We start from the raw sequence: 13,284 nt of genomic DNA, 5'->3' as shown, positions 1-13,284 counted from the left end.
AAATTCCCTCAGAAATTAAAATGCTTTTGAGCGAGAGAGCGAAGTTTTGTTTTCGCCGCGTCTTTTTCCTCTCTTTTCGTTTTTCCTCTTACTTTTTCGTCCTTTCCTCTCACTCCGCGCGCTTGTTTAATTCCTGAGCGCCACCGGCTGGAGAAATCGTAATGAAATATTAAAACTGAAGCATTATTTTAATAATGACGAATTAAAACGGCAGGTAAGCGTCGAAATCGCAGAAAGGCCGTGATTAAAAACGAGGGTCTCAGAGTGGGGTAGCTTAGGGGGATGGATCCAACCTCTCTACCGAACGGGAGGAGGTGGGTTGCTTTTCAGTTCGAGAAAAGTTGAGAGCAAGAATCCTTTTACTTTTTTTGCTCGCACTTTTTTATTCAGCTTTTTTTATTCATTTACAGATATTACCAAGAAATACTATATGCAAGATTAAATATTATTGTCTTAATCAATTAAAGCTAGCGAAAAAATAAAACATGTTCACATAACACTTGTAGTAGACAAGATTAGTGACTATAATGGAATAGTTTTGTAATAATTATAATATCATATTTATAAAATATTTTTTATGCAATATGATAACGGAAGTAAAACCTATAATCTTTAAAGTTGATTTTTGTTAAGTTTCGCAGTGTTCGAGATTTTCCACGGATGTTATACGAGGGAAATTTTTTGTAATTTCTTGTTACCTGATGTTGATAATCGAAAGGTGGATAAGTGCTGAATTGAAAGAAAGGCTGAGGCGGCGCGGACGGCGGCTCGAACGTTCCGTAAGGGTGAGCGGTGGGAATAGGCGCGGGGGAAACCCACGAGGAGGAGGTCGAAGACGGTCCGGGGGCGGCATACGAAGGCACCCCTCCGTCCGTTTTCTCAAAGCCACCTTTTGTATAGTTCATTGTTTCATATCCGAAAAGACAAGAGGAGGTTTGGTTCGGTCACTGTGCTTGCCGATGCAGCGATATTCCGTTTGCTGGTTATTATATCACACTGTCTTGTCTGTGTCGTATTCACACATACACACACCACTCACTACGGATTCGGTCAGGTGCAGAAAGTGAGCGCGCCACGCAGAAAAGAGTATTTGGAAGTAGTATTGCTCACACAAAAGTACGGAAAGAACTAAACGAATAATTTAAATATGCCCCATATTTATAATAATTAATATAAAATCAATATATTAAATAAATCACATTTGCTTTTATTTCGGACGTCGAATGGTGTGCGAGTGTGTGTGTGTGTATGAGTGTGCATGAATGTAAGTGATTTACGCAAAATTGTGCCTTATTATAATTAGTCGTTAAGATAAGCGCAGACCCAGAGCATGGGATCGAAAATGTGCAAGAAACTGCATCGGACCAAACGATCCGACATCGGAGAATAGATCTGAGACTATCGACTTCGTCGGATTGGACGACTATAATTGGGTCAAATTATTTGTATGATAATAAGTGCAAAATGCATTCGGATTTTTTACTTTGTTTTTGTTGTTTTCTCCGAGGGGGGAAAAATCAAAAAAGAAACGAATCGAAACAAGCGCACACTCGCTCCGCTCGCTCGGCTTACGCAGACGCCCGCAGCGTAACGGAACGGAAAGGAACGGAACGGAACCGAATCGGACGCACCGGAGAGCTGCGATAAGAAAGATGAGCATTCCTACTTTTCGATGATGATGCCGATTGCTTCTAGAATCCATTCAAATCGGGTAAATCCGAAAATCATCTTGCGCAAGTCGACGTCTCCAGACATATGCCGATCGTCCACTTTCTCCGAGTAAACATGCAGTAAATAAACAAACTGGCGTCAGAGATGCAGGACGATCGGCGCTTCATCCTCTTATCAGCTTATCCGTTTGTGTCAAATTGAAATAACGTCACCCACACGCGGCACTCTTAGTTTTCAGAAATGACAACACGCATACAATCAAAATGACGCATTTTTGTGTGTGCATTTCCATTACCTAAGAACAGTTTATTGGATGAAACGAAATCCGGACTTTATTCGTACAATGTAATAACCAATCAATCGACGCTTTGATTGAAACGAATTTATTTTAGGATTTTACAAATTCATTGAAAAATTAGACTTTGAATATTATTATCAACTTTATTAGTATTTAAAGAATATCTACGATAATATTCGTATAAAACATTAAATAAGGCACACTGGACAATGAAGATAATACCCAGATAATATTATAGTCTTAATATATATTATTGTTATATATAACACATAGTTAAAGAGGTAACCTCAAAATAAATGAAACCTAATAATAAATCATTCGTATTGTGTAATTTGTACAAATAATAAGCATTTTTTTGCAATAAACAAGATTGCACTATATACTAAATGTAGACGAACAGGAGTCGATATGTTAATAGTAATATAAAAATATTCCGCATCGTATACGTGTGTAAACATTTCAATTATAACTCCGTACGTTTAATTGCCATACGTTTATGAATCGAGTCGCTATTTTTAGTCTATTTTCTTATTTATTCGTTCTCTTCCTCGTACGTAAGTATTTTTTTTATCACTTCGTAATACGAATAATTATTGTCGTGCAATTAATGCACAATATAACGGAAATAAAAACTGTTCCTAGTAGAAGTATTTATTACTACTTAACTATTAGACTTTAGATGCAAACTGCACTATAAGACAATGTTACAATGTTTTGGAGACACAACGATATTTTTTTTAGTGGATTGTTGTTTTCAAACTATAGACGTGTCGAAGTATTTATTACTGACAGTACATGTAACCATCAATTTGAAGAGAGTGTAAAATCTAAATTTAAGTGATGATCATCTTGTAGTCCGAATAATTTTATTTTCAAGTTATTAATACTTAATGATAATCTGTTAATCAATTTAGAAAATTAAGTATTAAGATTTTCTATATGAATTGTAGTTAATCATGTAGATAGTTCTGTCTTGATTGTTGTTTGTAAAGGTTTGGATTGGATGGCGATTGGTAAGAGCCATTGGACAGGATTGGATCTCGCGGGGAAAGTGAAATTGAACATTATTTATTTAACGATAGCGTCTGGCGTGGAGTGTTGGAGTGAGTTGCGAGGCGCAAATAGAGACATAAATCGGCCGAGAGAACACACATAAGAAATTAAGAATGTTTTAATTGTACGACTTGTAATCCGATCCGTGGAATAGAAATCGTCATATTAAAACGGGTCTTCGGTTCTCTCCTTGCGACGTTTTTTGCGCCCATCGCCATATATACAAGTGCATTATAAATTTCCGAACGCGCGATGAGAGAGCACTCACACACACGCTCAGATAAATACGTATACAATAAGTACATATACAGGGTACGAGGAGATGCGAGGATGGATGGCTTCATGTATGGGACGAGGTTAGCTTATCCTACCTAACCTGGCGCAAAGTTATAGAGGAGAGGTTCGTATGTGTGTGTATGTGTAGTACGCACCCGGCAAAACTGGAAAAACCGACGGCAGAAACAACTTGTTAAATAGTTGAAGAACTATTTTAATGGCGTTTTTTATTGCCTCCATGGGCTTTATTAGATTATCGAGCTCGCACGGAATTTGCGAACGACCACCGGAAGTGCAGCCACCTAACGAAAACCGCGACGCGTCCGATTTTCAGGCGTTGCTTCTATCCTCCTTTTTTTATTTCATAATTTTATCTTCCCCTTTATCAATTCGTACCACCCAAAAACAATGTAAAGAAGATAAAAATGAGTTAACATAAAATACTGAAGGATATTTTGTTAGATAATAAAAGCTATAAATGAAGATACAAGTAAAAAAAAAACGGAATGGAAACGTTTCATCATTTTTTGCATGTAATTTTATAGTTGTTACAATAAATATTGTGGCTATTATTTTATACAATTATATTGTTATTATTTTTGTCAATCAGAACCAACGAAAAATAAATGAAACAAGTTTAAAGAACGAAAATGGTATCGGATCTCTTCATTTATTATTTTTTTCCAGTCGCCTTCTTCAATTTAGAAAGTTGAAGGTTTAAGGAACCGGGGGAAGGACGACTCATTGCCGCACCGATAATAAAATATCAACAGGAATTGTGATCTTGAAAAATCCAGACATATAAAAATAAATACGCACACTCACACACACACTTGCATACACCCGGTTTCTCTCTTTCTATCCGAGTGCGTGCATACGTATGTATGTGTGTGTGTATAAAAAGTCAATAAACTGACTCGTGATCTCAGCATATGGCCTTGCCATAAAATGCGTTTGTGCACTTCGGAACATAAATTATGAATAAAACTTTATTGCACCTTTAAAATGTTTATAAATACATGGACGCTGGTTATTTATACGTGGAGAAGAAAATTCGTGTGTTTGCGCACTTTTTTGTTGTTGTTTTTTGTTGTACAACTTCTTCCTCCTTCGTCTTCGCATGGGAATTACAAAATGAGAGGCCCTTATTGAATCATAAATAAGTGAATCCGCGCTAACGTTCCCCTAATTAGACGCTAACTGTTTATTAACGACGAAAGTATCGGAAGAAATCTAAATGGATATGGTTAACGATCATATATTTGCGACCTTTCCACCTTCTCTCCTTCAATCTGGCACTGCTCATTGCAGAATTCTTTTGATTCATACAACTTCATGCATCCACGAAGAAGTTAATGACCTATAGTATATACCAATTTTATTAGCAGTATTTAATTAATTACTCTCATGAAAACAATATCTCTTAAATCTCAAATACAATATGTAGTTCTTACATTGAAACTGATACTGCAAAGCGAAGTTTTGAAAAAAAATCTATTTTGAATAAAACATTATTCACTATTCTTAAAAAAAAACACCCTGACTCTAAATATATAGAATTAGCATTTTAAATAATATTTCCAGACAGAAAGATTAGCACATTTTTGTTTTGACGTATAATGCAATTTAAATTAAATTTGGAAAATCATAATTTATATCAATTTAAATGCACATTATACTCGAATTTTCTTTTTAAATAAATTATATATAAATTAGCATTAAGAAGTAGTAAAATTAAATTACTGATAAATATGTATAAAAAGGTAATTGCTAGTTAGTTGTAAGATGTTTTCAATCTTAATAATGATTAGTTGAAATGAAGGAAATTAAATAAAAATAAATGAATAAAATTTAATAAGTTTTCACTTGGTATCTTATAATAATTTAGTTTTCTCTCATGCATAATGCAATTTGTCTGAGTATATTGGTATAGTGTAGTATATATTGCTATATGATTGAAGGTATTATACCGATATTTGATCGAAGGAAAAGGAGAGAAAAAAGAGAATTGGTATTTGATCGAAGATTGAAGATAGAAGAGGAGAAAAGAAAAAAGATCAAGTTTAATAAATGAAGATTATGTATTCGATGCAGATGCCATTAAATCAAGTTCCAACGGAATCAAATTAAGATATATTAATTCCGCGGAAACTGTTTCTGGTTAATAAGTATGGTCGCTAGTTATCCAGAATTCCTTCGATTTTATTCATCAATTTGCTTCGCAGCGAACGAGCATTCGCAACAGTCAATTTACCATTTCTTTTTGCCCGCAGATTTTTGCTCCGGCTGCAAACAAACTAGTGTCATTAGGTTCGCGTTTTCAATAGTTCCGAAGGCGTGCGAGTTCCAATGGAAAATCACCTAATTGCCTAGGTCGAAGTAAAGATAGAGAACTGAGAATAATTAATAAGGATCACTGCAAATACCAGAATCGTTCTTGGTATTAGGAATTCAGACATTCGCACCAGAAGATTTTTTGATCCGACTGCAAATAGATTAGGTTTTGCGTTCTTAATAGTTAAATGGAAATCGTATAAAATAGCCTAGGTTAAAATTAAGAGTTACGAATGATTAATGAGGTTCATTGTATTGTTTCTGGTATTCGGAATTCGGGTGATATTTATTTGATCGAGGTATAAACAAGTGAGCGAACAGAACAATTAGGAAGAGATAGAGAGAGATGAGAGAGCGCGCGTTGCGTCAAAGGGAGACGGAGAGAAGAAGGAGAGCGTCATTTTTCTTTATGTACTGGATGATTAAATTCTATTTTTAAAACGCAGAGCAACATTTTCAAACTTGAGATAGGTTATGGCTCGGCGTACAGTCGGCCTGTTGTGGCGTGCGCGAGAAGAGAACGCGGCCGTCGCCACGCGGACGCCCGGCCGCCTGTAGGTGAACAGACTTTGAAAAAGCAAAGTCGTTTTAAAAACAAATAAAAATCGCGCGCGCGAGCACACGAGAAGAAGAACAAGAAGAAGGAGGTGGAGGAGGTTGGTGGTGGTAGAGGTTGGTTGAAGGCGGCTCTCTTCAAGGAACGCGGGGAACTCGTAGTGGAAGAAAAGAAACGTAGTCGCATATTGCATGTGGGATGAGGATGAGGAGAGGAAGAAGTCGATCGGAAGCTGGAGAGAAAGAAACCCTGGACCAAAGCACCTAAGGAACATAGGTGGTCCGTTCCAAAAGAGCCGGGTGTTCTTCTCTCCTCTTGTTCTTCTTCAACTCCACATTTAGAGTTTGCAGCCGAGTGCGTTGCCATTTGCTTTTAGGCGATCGCGCTCAGATATAGCAGTGTAATAACAGGCCTCCGCGCGTTCGAAATAATGACTAGAGAAAGCTTTATTAACAAATTTTTTTTCTCTCTCTCCCCCCTCGTCTCGTCCATTCTTCTTATGCCTCTTATTTTTCCTCTTCTTCTCATTCTTCTCTCGTTCTTCTACTTCTTCATCTTTTTCACGTGCTCTCTTCTGACTCCGTCTCTGTTCTTCCTCCGAGCAGAGAGAACATTTGCGGATAAAGCGGCTGGGCGCGCCGCTACATCGAGGGGGGCCGTGGGCGTTCTCTCGCGTTCGCGACGCGAGGTCAAAACGATACATTCTCACACATAAAATCCGAAAGAATTAAAATTAAGAATCGCACTCTGCAAAAGAGAGAGAGAGAGAGAGAGTAACAAGGGAATGGATCTTTATTCTAAAGATATTCAACAAACATCCACCCTTGCAACCAAGTTGCACTCAAGAAGGGAAGCGAATTAATCATTATCGCATCCATCTCTTAATTGGATACCATTAAAAGAAAAAGTTGTATTCCATGATTCACATCAAGGTTCCCACATTATTGTAGACGTTTCCGATCAAAGCAACAACACAAAAAAATGTATCGAGAAATTGACACTACTTATAGCTTAGTGCAGATGTGAGAATAATCATTAATAATTCAATTGCTAAATCCCATTTTGGACTTGTAAAGATACATTTTGAATTATTTTATGTTAAGATAAATTAAGATGAAAAACAAAACATATATTAAAAAGAAAATTGGATTGCTTATTGAATTGGTTTCAAGTTACCTGAAAGCTTAATCAGGCTGTAATTGATGACGAATTGTTTTAGTTAAAACACATAAATCATAAAGAATAATACTTATGACTCAAGTTAAATGCATTCAAATAGTATACATTATTTTAAGATTTATTGGTTGTTAAGATAAAATTAACTTTCTTAGACGATAATCAACTGACTTGTGAGTTTAAGAACAATAACCACAAAGCAAAAATAACTTAAACAAAGATATATTGGTTATTTAAAATATAATTTTAAAAAAAATATTTTGGTGTATTGAAATTGTAAATTTGCATACGTTCATTTAAACTTTAATATAAAGGTTATAATTCACAAGTTATCTAATTATGTATAGATATTCGTATATCCCGAAGAATAGATGAATATTATAAAAAAGCTTTCTTAGAATCTTCGTGCTTTGTGTTGTTCCCCAGTAAAGTAGATAAGTCGTAATAATAATACTGAAATGAAATGTTAAAAACGGAGGAGGAACGCGCATAGCGATAAAAGTTTACTGACCTAACTCCATTCCTGGCAGAATATGCGCGTAATCTACAATTCAAAACTGCGATGATAAAAGGCCGTGCGGACGAAACGCACGGAGGAATGAAAAAAAAAAGGAAGAAGAGAGCCACGGATCGTTTTGTTTGAAAGCAAAAAAAAAGAAGAACAGGACATGAAAAAAAGAAGTGTATTAAGGTGAATACACTTACGCCGAGCATCAAGTTACGGCAGGTCATGGTTGACCCATATGCTTTTCGCGTGGCAAAATTTCAGAAACGAAAAAAGAAAGAAGGTTTAACTGCAGTGATACTCCGTGTATTATGATGATTACGATGATCACGACGACGATGATTATGATGATGACGATAATAATAATAATAACAAAAACTGCGAATAATCATAACCATAATAAGGATGATAATTGAACGGTGGTGGCCCCCAAAGGCCAAACGGCCTCGGCCATAAATCCGCATTATTTACGACCGTGCTCGATAAATTTAATAATCCCGTCCGATTCCTTCCTCCTTCCCCATCCACAATCCTCCACTTCTTCTTCTTCTTCTGTAAAGAAGGTACACCTACTTCAGCAACAAACAAAAGCGATTCGAAATTTACGGGCAACAGGAGGCAGCCTAAATATTTGATATTCACAACATTGAACCCATTGTCGCATTCATCGCGCGCGGCCTTTAATCGAATTCTTTTGTTATAAAACGCAACAATAATGAATAATAATATCGACGGCGATCGGAGGATGCGAAGTCCTTTTTCGAGTAGTGAAAATATTGCTGCTCTTTTTTTCTTTATTTGCAACATATTACAGTTCTCTTTAAATTCTTTTTTTTTCAACTTTTTTGATGTCACTTCGGATTGCGGAGGTGATCGGAATCGAGAGTCTTACTGACACGGTATTTGTCGGATGGTCCGTGAGTTGCGTTCGCGATTGAAAACATCGGACGGCGCGTGTGGTTACAGGCTCTCAACGCTGAAGAGATTTCAGGAAAAATAAAGCTAGGAAAGAAAGAAAACGAAACGACTGCTCCGAGGAGAAAACACGGGAGGAAAAGAAATGCTTGTGCATGTATATATACATAGAAGCATGAAATAAAAACGAGATAAGCGTTCTGAGATCACTAACCTACCACAAATAACTCGGCAGTCGGGCGCGAGTGTGTGTGTATATATATGCATGTGAGTATATGTGTGTGTGTGTATGTACAGTCGCGTGAAAAATGTCGCGAGAGAAGCCCGCCAACGAAACGGAAGACTTTTCTTTCCTTTTCATCTCTTATCCAAGAAACACACACAGAGTACATACGCTAATAAAGCAAACAAACCGATTCGAAATAATTCCTTCGGATCGAGGCATCACAGAGGAATTTCCAAAATAAGATTAAAGGAAACATAAAGTTGTGAACTCAAAAGAAATAAAACATCTTGGATACAATTGTTCATTGATTGATGTAATTCTTCAAAGAATTAATCAAAAATCATCAAATTTGTTTGATTCTAATAATCTTACCATTTAAAGAATGTAATCTTGAAATATTAAGTCATGACTTTAGAATAATCATATTGAATTGCTTACTTTTCACCATTTATATATTAAACTTCAAACTAATGACTATAGCAGACTAATTATATTGTAAACTTATTACATGTTAAAGTAATGTATTAAACAAAGTTTTAAAATTTTAAATCTGTCTACGTTGAATTATTAAAATGTATAAAAATATTATAAAAAATAATAAAAATAAAACAAATATGAATCTTCAAAGTATACTATTTTTAAGAAACATAATTCAAATGTGTTTCTTTAAAAAATGTTAACATTGGCAACTTTTATATTTGTCTTTGATGGATGATGAAAGAAATAAAAATATTGTTATTAATTAAGAATAACAGTAAAAACATGTAGTTGGTCCAAAACTGCTGCGAAACAAGGTCAATGCATGATAGTGGATCGACCTTTTTCTCATGCGACGAAGCATCGGCTCTTTTTCTCGACGGCGGAGGAGGATGTTGCATGGCGATTTATTAATTGATCTCATTGAGGAATTTGCAAAATCGGGGTCGAAATTTCCGCCGGTCAGATTTTCCGATGGGAATTTTGCAAAAACCGTTCCGAGACACACATGATCGAGGCGCGTTACGCTGCGAACACACAGCTCTCGCAGATGCAATTTATTTATAATAAGGAACAAGAAAAGTCGCCATAACCTGTTGTATGTATGTAGTACAGGTCAACTTTACATACGTATACGCTGCAATACTCTCACACAACCATACATAAATATATATATATATATATACTCATACACAAAGTCGCGCGCGCCAACCGCACCGTGCATGTATCAACCTTACACTTTGCTTTCGTAGCACAATATAATACGATCTTGGTACTACTATCCTTATGATCTGTTCATCAATTTCTATTTTTTTTTTTTCAATACTAACCAAATTTGATGAATTATTCAGAGATTTTAACTTCCCTTGATGGTAAAAGGCGCCAGACAACTCGATAAAACTATTTTGTTTGTCCAGATAAATTCCCCAGTCGAAACTCGTGATTCACCCAATAAGAAGATCACCATTATTATTGTAAAACTCTGACCATTCACTTCATGATGATGTTACGATTATATAAACTGACAATAAGTCATTAGACATTATTTTTATAAACCAACAAAAATATCCATTTACAGTAATTAGTGACAGATTGTAGATGTATAATTATGTATTTATTTTTTATTGCATTATTGTGTTCATTTAATGATCAACACATGTACTTTCTATATTTTCAAATAAAACTGTTTAGTTCACATTTTTTTAGTTTTCAAATTATTACTTCCTTCACAAAATAAACAATAAATATTTTTTAGTCAAATTCAAATAATAATATATAATAGGTGATTTGGTATTATTTATTATTCGTATTAACAAAGTAAAAAAAACTTAATTGTACTTGAATTATTGTGAACAAAGAAATTAATAAGATATTATTTATTATTTAAAAAAATACTGAAAATGTTTAACTTTACAAAAGATTGAGTTAATATGAAATATCTTCGAGGTAAGCATAAAGCCTTGAGGTATAATTATAAAATATATCAATATAATAAAATGCTATTAATTATAAACAATAATAATTTGTATTTTTTGTTACATGAAAAAATAAATAATGCGAATATTCACCTTAAAGTAAAATATATAATTGTACTGAAATATAGTCAAGGTGAAAACCAATTGTTGTTTGTAGTAAAATAATCATTAATTAATTTCTAAATAACAATTTTACTACAAACTATAAATAAATGAGGCAATTTAGTTTCATTAACGTTTACAGACAAATAATTCAAGTCTAAGTTTAAATGCATTATAGTAAAGTTATAGTTATATTGTTTTTAAGTGGTAAACTAAATAATAATTGTATAGTAATTTTTATTTTCAAAAAATTATTAGAATAATTTTAAAGATAAACAAAAAAAATTATATTTTAAATTGTTGTGCAATAGTCAAAGAATTATTTATTGTATTTTTATTTGAAATAAAATATTACTATTAGTTATTAATAGAACTAAGTGTACTCGTATCATAAAAACTATAAAAATGTATGAAACGTAATATATATAACGTAAAGTTGTGCAAAAGTAAAAAGTCATGGTGACAAGTCATAAATTTAAGTAATTAAATTATTCTTTGTAGAGTATTCTCATAATAATTTTTTGTATACATGAAAACATGTATAAAATAAATTATTTAATTGATAATGTCCCAAATTAGGGGTATGGAAAATCGATTTCTAATGAACTTTGTAACTAGAAGTTAAAAATATAATTCTCGTTTAGTTTATGGTAGCTACAAGATGAGGGTTTCGTCATTGGTTGTGAAAATTCAATTTGGCGCGTATGTCTAAAGTGTAACGGCACGTTGTAAGTAAGTAATCGCATTTTAATTTCAGGAAGCGAAATCGAAAAGTGGATGGTTCTGCGCAGATGATGAAGAAGAGGAATAAGAAGATTGCGTTTCTGGGATTGTGCAGATTACGTGCGTGAAATATTTAATGTCCGTTTTTATAATGAGTGTTTAAAAGTGTTGCGAATCGGAAAAGAAGAGGAGAGGCAAGACAGAGGCCTGTGCGTTTTATGTGCGACCGGCTCGAAATGCGTTTCAGTAACAAAACACATTAAAGATTCACACATTTCCCATAATCGCATACATACACACATACATATACACGTATATATATGCAAGAACAACAACCCATTCATTCAGCAAAGCCAACTATCATTCATGAGGAGACCGGAGACCGAAGACATCGCCGTTCTCCGAAACGCTGTTTCCACCAAAAAATATTCGGAACATTGAAATACTGACCGCATTTGCTTCGGCTTCCATCATGCTATTAATTGTTGAGTTATCCTAAATTAAGAGATTCTGTTCGGTGGGATGTCGTGGTAATCCTGGACTATCCTCCAGCACTCGAAAGGGAAGTTTCTGTAACCGGACGCGGCGCACAAGAAATCCATCAATGGGTCTTCTTCCCGAAAGATTTCGGCTAACCTAGGAACACGTTGGATGATGATGCTCTCAACTTTTCAATGGAATTACGCAAAATCGCGCCCGCGGAACGCACATGTTTTCTCTAGATGCACATGCACTTTATGCACTCCATAGTAAATGCATTTGCGGATTGCTGCATTCGCGGCCTTGCTGCACACAACACACACACACAAACGCACGCACACGTACGTACACGTACACATCATACATACACACGTACGGAGGAACCCTGAATAAAGACATTTTTAAAGTGGGGATATAGAAATAAAACTTCAAGGGTACAATAATATCATACGGAGTACGCGTACTCGGACAATTATGTTCGTATAGCCTCATCATCATCATTGTTCCTACAAGAACATCAACATCTATCTAACAGGTACAAGATCTTTTACTTCTTCGTCGCACTCAAAAAACTAGATGTAATAATAATAAGTAAAGCAAACATTTTAATTGGAGCGAGAGAGAGACGACAACGCGAAAATAAGTTGTGAAAAGCGCAAGCGCGATTTCGATGCGTAACGTGCGTGCATCAAACGCGATTGGAGAGCACGAAAGTCGTTACGTAACTATCGAATCTTATGGAAAAGGAAAATCCGAAACCACACAAATAAAATAAAAATAATATAGCCACGTAAAGATTGTCGGAGAAGAGAAGAAAAGAAATGTTTCGAACGGAACGGAACGGGCAAAGGCAACGGAACGTCAAATAATAAATAACGAACGCAGCGCGCACGCAAAAGGCAATTTCTCTGCCTCGGCCGGTGCAAAAGCTTAGGAAATGTGGGTTAATCTAGATATAAAATTCAAATGAGACTCGCGAACAAAACCTAAGGAGTTTATCTTTCTGTTACATTGCAT

Source organism: Nicrophorus vespilloides, unplaced genomic scaffold (assembly GCF_001412225.1).
Source record: "Nicrophorus vespilloides isolate i.1.1-1 unplaced genomic scaffold, Nicve_v1.0, whole genome shotgun sequence".
Lineage (NCBI taxonomy): Eukaryota > Metazoa > Arthropoda > Insecta > Coleoptera > Silphidae > Nicrophorus > Nicrophorus vespilloides.
The sequence above is the reverse complement of the archived record's forward strand: the minus strand, read 5'-3'. Positions refer to the sequence as shown.